The sequence below is a fragment of the Anopheles coustani genome, chromosome 3 (genome assembly GCF_943734705.1).
Source record: "Anopheles coustani chromosome 3, idAnoCousDA_361_x.2, whole genome shotgun sequence".
In the NCBI taxonomy this organism is placed as follows: Eukaryota; Metazoa; Arthropoda; class Insecta; order Diptera; family Culicidae; genus Anopheles; species Anopheles coustani.
The window spans coordinates 8,430,659-8,437,265 of record NC_071288.1 but is presented as its reverse complement, the minus strand read 5'-3'; the positions used below and the strand labels follow the sequence as shown (position 1 = coordinate 8,437,265).

General features: G+C 45.2%; 2 non-coding genes across 2 annotated transcripts; both read right to left on the bottom strand.

The window, feature by feature from the left end:
* Positions 1-2,670: 2,670 nt before the first annotated feature.
* On the bottom strand, positions 2,671-2,742 carry Trnaa-cgc (transfer RNA alanine (anticodon CGC)). Its single transcript has one exon. It is a non-coding gene; the product is annotated as a tRNA-Ala (tRNA).
* Positions 2,743-2,937: 195 nt separating this feature from the next.
* Trnas-gcu (transfer RNA serine (anticodon GCU)) lies at positions 2,938-3,019 on the bottom strand. The gene has a single exon. It is a non-coding gene; the product is annotated as a tRNA-Ser (tRNA).
* Between the last annotated feature and the right edge of the window lie 3,588 nt (positions 3,020-6,607).

Here is a 6,607-nt window from a genome sequence, read left to right as displayed (position 1 = left end):
TTCTTCTAGTGCTTGACTGGCTTGTTTGTGTGTGTGTTTCTCACGAGCGGTGCTGATAGGAACGGGGTGGGAGGAGGTGCAATCACATCACTCATATCGACTTCTCAGCTTAAGTAGAGTGTATAAAATTGCAGAAGTGATATTTTCTTCGTCTCCACAATCTCTTCATAAATGAGATTCTATCCTGTAACATAGTGTCTAAAGTAACGTAACTAAATCTAGCACTTCAGAAGCCATAGTTCAATACGTAATAACAATGCATGCCGTTGATGAAACATGATATTCGATGTCAGTTGAGATTCACAACTCCTTTCTCCAGTTTCCCTCTGGCACTCGATGCAATTCAATACAACGAGATTGAAGTTTGAGGGCTCCTACTCAAGTAACGGCCCTGGTCGAACACAGCACATCCTCGAAGTTACGTTCCATCGAAATCCAGGCTACGCAACGCCACCAAAAAGTAAATGGTAGTCATCCACAGGATTACGAGATTTTCGTCCCTCCGGGGGAATGGTTCTGAAGCTGTAAAACACATTAAGAACAGGATGAGACGATATTGGGGTATTTTGTTTTATTAATTTGTAGTTGTTTTTCGTTTCCCCCGGTTGGCCTTCGGTTGCCATATGGTTTTTCTCTGGCTTGAAAGCGGATCTTCGGAGTGAGAGGTTTTTTCTTTCAAGAAGTGAAACGACATTCCACGAGCGTTCTTTTGAAAGGATCCTGACATGCAAGACTGTAACCTTTGGTGGATGGTGGTGTGCAGTCGGGAAAAAACGGTGAAAGCTAAATCTCATCTCGCTCGGTTTGTTTCATCCTGACGGACCACATTCCCGGGACATGCAATGTGTGTTAGTGTAAAGCAGCAGTCTGGTGGCAGTCTTCTCAATTTTCACGAATGCTTGCAAGAGGCAAAAAAGTGGTACAGGTTTCTTTCATTCCATCCCGGTTGAGATGCGAGATGAGATTGGATGGTGAAGTGGATGACGCCGACCCGACCTGATGGACACTTGCGTTTTCCACACGGGAATTCTGAGGGTCGTTCTTCGAGGCCAAAGCGATGAGGCTACTCGAACGGAATCATTTCCTCCGCCATGTTTTCTAAGCAGGTTCGTTGAAGCATAGTCGTCTGGAAACCGCCTTAAACTCACCGTTGAGGACGATTGCGGTTCTTTGGCCAGTGAACCCTTTGAAAAACATTTTCCTATCCCCCTTTTCAGGTGCTACATTTTCCCATCTCACTTGGCTACGGGTCGAACCGGGCCGGCATGCAATTGCATGCATATTTCACCTTCCGGCTGCACCTCATCCCGGTGTAATTATTTGAAATTTGAATAATTTATGCCGAAATTATGAAATGCATTTAATTTTAATTGCCAAGCCGGGAGCCGATCGATTGGGGCGAAGAGAAAAGGAACGCTAAAATTAGCCCCGGAGCGTAAGAATTGGCAAAGAGCGAGCATGTGCGTGGCGGGGAACGCTCCGGGGCTAAATTAAACTTGTCGGTGCAGCATTATCATCTAATCGAAAGAAAGGGTACTTTCCGAAGTAGTTATTTCAATGCTGCATCCATTCCAACATACATTTCTGTACGTTCGAGTTCAAAGACATCAAACGGAATGAAACTTATATCGGCTCATCTTAATGCTATATGTTTTTTTGAGCGAACCTATTTCCATGCTGGAGCGTCGTATTATCAAAGCAGGTTATGTACAACGGATGATAAATTAACTCTAAACCCAAAGCAGTCTAGAGTTCACATGTGTATTAAACCATTACTCCTTGATTGGTCTACGGTTTTCCTAGAACGGGGCACGAAAATCCTGTGCCTCGGTTCGATCCTTCCGGCCAGCACGCCCCCTGGACACGTGCGCTGTCTCCAATTGCGAACCGACCTAAGAACGAACGCAACAGCGCTGGGAAATCGAGCGAATCAATAAATCTTCTCATTTGCTTCTCAATCTCCATCTTGCAGCGGACGCAAACCGTGCTCCATCGCGTATCACGGGCCGTGTGTGTGTTTACTCCGCGCAAACAGAAGCTCCCCGGATTCAACGGAAAACCCTTTTTTCCCCCCCGAAACTACCGACCGACGCGGAGAGTCGGCGAACAACGTGACCACAACCGGTAAGCCCTCGTGGGACGTCCACCGCACACACGTACGTCATTGGATTGGCATCGTGCGACGGAAACGATGGCCACTTCCTCCAACCCCTGTCACTCGTGTTCCACACAACCCTTCACCCAATCCATGACATGTGTCCCGGGTTTGCCGCTGACGTTCGACCCTAAATCAAAACATTATAAACGATCTCTCATCGCGCGGTAGACGGTCCGTGTGTGTGTTTTTTTTCGTTCTTCGTGCATCTTTTCCGTCCGACGCAGGGGTGACTCGAGTGATGCCCCGATGCGACGGGGTAGAGCAACGGTTCCGAGGGACAAGGCAAGGGGCGAAAGCAAATGAACGTATCGCAGACAGATTTATGGTTCCGTGATGGGCTAATACCGTGAGACGAGGGTTGCCAACGCGGGGGAATTACAATAAAAGAATACAAACAAACAAACATGAATCAATCAAAAAGGTCAGGTAGGGTGGGTTTGGGAGGGTTGTCGTAAACGGTAAAGGAAATGTTTCTAAACTGTGCAAAAAAAGATTTCATAGAGTCACACATGTGGAGACGCCGGGGATTGAACCCGGGACTTCTCACATGCGAAGCGAGCGCTCTACCACTGAGCTACGTCCCCGTGATGAGCAGAGCTCGTTCAAAGCCCCTTTTGATCGCCGGGAAGATGCCTCACCATTATGTAATTCAGTTTCGTTTCCTTTTTGTACGAAAGTGATGAAAAAGCACAACAATTTCAACACCTGTTCTGAAGACGGAAAGAATAAAAATAAAACAGAGAAAAAATAAAATAGAACTTGGGTGGCAAAAAACTATCCGACGAGGATGGGATTCGAACCCACGCGTGCAGAGCACATTGGATTAGCAGTCCAACGCCTTAACCACTCGGCCACCTCGTCACTATGAATCTCGTTCGCTACCAACAAAAGAGAACAACGCAGCCTTTTCGAGTGCCTGCCCGTTATGCCATCCTAGAAGGCTTCAACTTCCATTCCTTTTTTTTTCATCTCCTCCTTTTTCTGGGTAACCGTTCAGCAAGAAGCAATGGTTCGTTCGTTATTTCTTGTCTTCAACGAAGATTGGCTTATGTGAACAGTTTGAGCCGGAAGAAAATCTTCAAAATAGCTTAGCAAGAACTCTACACCTATGTACCTGAGTATCCTTGCTGCAGGTGTGAGAATGTATATGTCTTATTTATTCACCAGAATAAATCGAAATTAGCCTCATGGGATGACCAGCAGCCGTGATCGTTTCCTTTCACACAAACCTGGAACGGTATCATCCTTCCCAACCATCCAAACACGTTTAATGGTGATGAGTTCCGGTTCGAGCGGTATAATAATATTATGATTTCATCCGTAAGAATAACATCAAACAAACTGAATCATGCTGCTTCTTCCCGACACATTTCATTACATAAAAAACAAACTTTGAGAAAGGGATGATGGGAAATATTCATCAGTATTTACAGATGTTGGGCAAAAGTTTCTCTAAATAAATTGCCATTCTGCTAATGTTTATTTTACAAAGCCCTTCTGTTTGTATTCAATAACGGCCGCTAGTTATCGTTTAAATATTTAACCATGAGCAATGCCTTTTGGATCTCGAAGATAGCTTGTATGGCAAAATGAGTGAACAATGCTTTTCTTAATTTCTTTTTTCGTTAATATTTCTTTTCAGATTATTGAGAACTCCATTGGAAGACGTTTTCAAAAGGTAAAATTCGACTTTATAGTTATGCAGTATAACACCAAGGCAGCACTTATTTGATTTCAATGTTTTCGCTGAATGTTATGTAATATATCAATTATAGGATTTACGATTCTTCCAAATGAAGTTGATGAATGGTAAAAAAATGGAATAAACTTACGATATTCAACTGCCCGTCGTGAACAGAATACAAAATCAATATGACACAGCACCAGATTCAAGCGCCAGTTTTTCAATGAAACTTCTTGCATAAGCAGTTGTTATCGAACTTTTACACCCAATGCTGCAAGCCGAGCAAAATTCCAGACTCATAACAAAAGCAAAAGAACTTCGCGTGTACTATCAAACTTTTACATTTCGCTCGCCTTTCTTGACGCTGTCTTCGGCATGCGCCTTGGAGGAACTCAGGGAATGGAGTAGCAGATTTTCTTAGTTTTTCCCGGCAGAAGACGCTAGCGCCGACAAGACAAGTCTGCCGAAAGAAAATCCAATAAAGGATGCACACGTAAACTTTTGCTCCACTTTGCTGGTGAGGTTTTTCCCGACCGTCGGTTTGTACGGGCATCGTTCAGCCGCTTTTCCTGGCATTCGCTCACAGTCAGCACTCTAGCGCTGGGGCGGTTCTTACGTAGCACAAGATTTCAATACCAACCAACTTTGCCGGGATAATATATTGCTTACATAACGATCTGTCTGCCGAGCCATCACTTCATTCCAATCCGCTCATCAAATATTTATCCGGAGCTCTTTTGCTGCAAAGAGATTTAAAGAAACGCTGAACACTTACTTATCCATGCTGGTGGAGGTATGAGTGATTCCTAGAAAAGTTTGACTTATCTAAAACTTTACCCGTGTTGAAGATGTTACACAACTTTTGTTATCGTTTCCGTTTGTAGGAAATCTCGTGTTTCTAAAATACCCCAAGATAGCTCCACATGTTTTGAAACATTTGGTAGTTCTGTTAACGTTCCTCTCTCTTTGTTCCACATACTCCGTGCTTGGCCAACCCCAACCGGAACGGAAATGAACTGCTTGCGGAAATAATAAGATACGAATTTGTGCACACGCAGGTCGACGAAAAGCCCGGCGCAAACATTGCAGCAGCCGGGCAGGAAGCCGCTACAACGATAAGGACCTGGTCCCTTGGAGGGATTGTCGCCGCCCCCGACCCTTGCGCAATATTCGGATCCGTAGCGGCGTAGGACAAAAACCCCGTCGGCAAACATGTGTTTCGGTAATAAAGTGTCGTTATGTAATTACGAAACACGGTCGCTCGTAAAAAGTAACGAAACAGCAGCCCGAAAGAACCGTACGTTCCACGGTGAAGGGCAGGGCGAGCGGGAGATGGAGCGCGGATAATAAAATGGCACGTCCGGGAAAATGGCACGAGCTCAATGACGGACACTTTTCGGTTTCAAATGTACAGCAGCCGACCCGGTCCCGGCCGGCCCAAAGTGGAGCAATTCGATACGGATTATCAACCGGAGCTCTCTTCTTCTGCGGGCACATGTGGCGTTCGGGGCGTAAAGCGAGTGTATTTTCACGTTTCATCAGGACGTAGAAAATTCAAGCAGCAGCCCCCGATGGCTTGGAATGCTAGGAACGACATTTTTCAGCTTTAATTGCTTGGGTGGTAACCCTTACAGCGGAATGCAGCGGTCCTGCTGATGCGCCAGACGGCAGACGAATGTGTTCCCGTCAAGAGCGGGTTCTGCTTTCACACCAGTGCTTCACTTGAATAATAATGGAAATTGAGTTTAATGAGTGCACTTCTGCGAAGTGGCCTTCATCGTCCGCTTCTGCTTGTTTTCCTAAGCCTTCTGAAAACGAAAAGCAAGACTGAACTGCTTTTATGCCGGACGGAAACAACCACGATAATTCTTTAGTGTTGGTAATTAAGCTACTTATTCGGGGTAGGTGAGCTAGTATTTGAAATTAAAAATGTTCAAGTTCTTAATATTGTTGGAAAATCGTCATTAAACACAACAAGATTTTCCAGAAAAAGATTTTACCACACGACTTAAAAGCATATTTCTTCCGCCAAGAAAACTGGCAAATAGAGTTATGAAAGGAAATTTTCCAACCTATTCTACCGTTTCATCTTCAAAGGCGTTTGTCGCTGGAACCGAACCGATCCTTCCGATAGAGTTTTCGGCAAAAATATACCGACCGCTCTTTGGCGCTTGATTGAGTTAATCAATCAAATTACGCAGCGTCTATTATGCTGCCATCTGGTCCGGGGAAGGAAAACCCCATTCCGGTCGGTTTTCGCCAAGGAAACGGAGGAAGTTTTCAACCGGGAGCACGTTTTATCTTTTCCGGTTCGGAAAATTGGCACACTTGGTCCACTCCGGTCCAACACAAGCTCTTCTAATTACGTTGACGTTACAGAGAAGTAAGAGCGTGAAAAATGGTCTCTTTCAAACGGTCCGCCCGGGGCGAGGAATTGTACAATGAGGCACTTTTTGAACGAAAAAAAGAAAATGAGTACATAATTGTACGTTTTATTCTTTCGGTTGCCTCCTTCTTTAACTCACAGATTTTTCGTCGTGCCCCGGTTTGGCCCAATTTTCCAAACACCTCCGGGTAGGAGGGTGGCTGTTTTTCTAGCCTAGAGGGGGATGCCGGGACGCCGGTTTCGGTTCTCGTTACCGACCAATTCATCCGTGTCATTTATCATTTCGTTCACGTACCAACCGTAAGCGACCCGCTTCGCTCGAGGATGATAATGTGCGGGCTGCTGCAAAACGAACCCCGCCGTGATTAGAAACAACCGG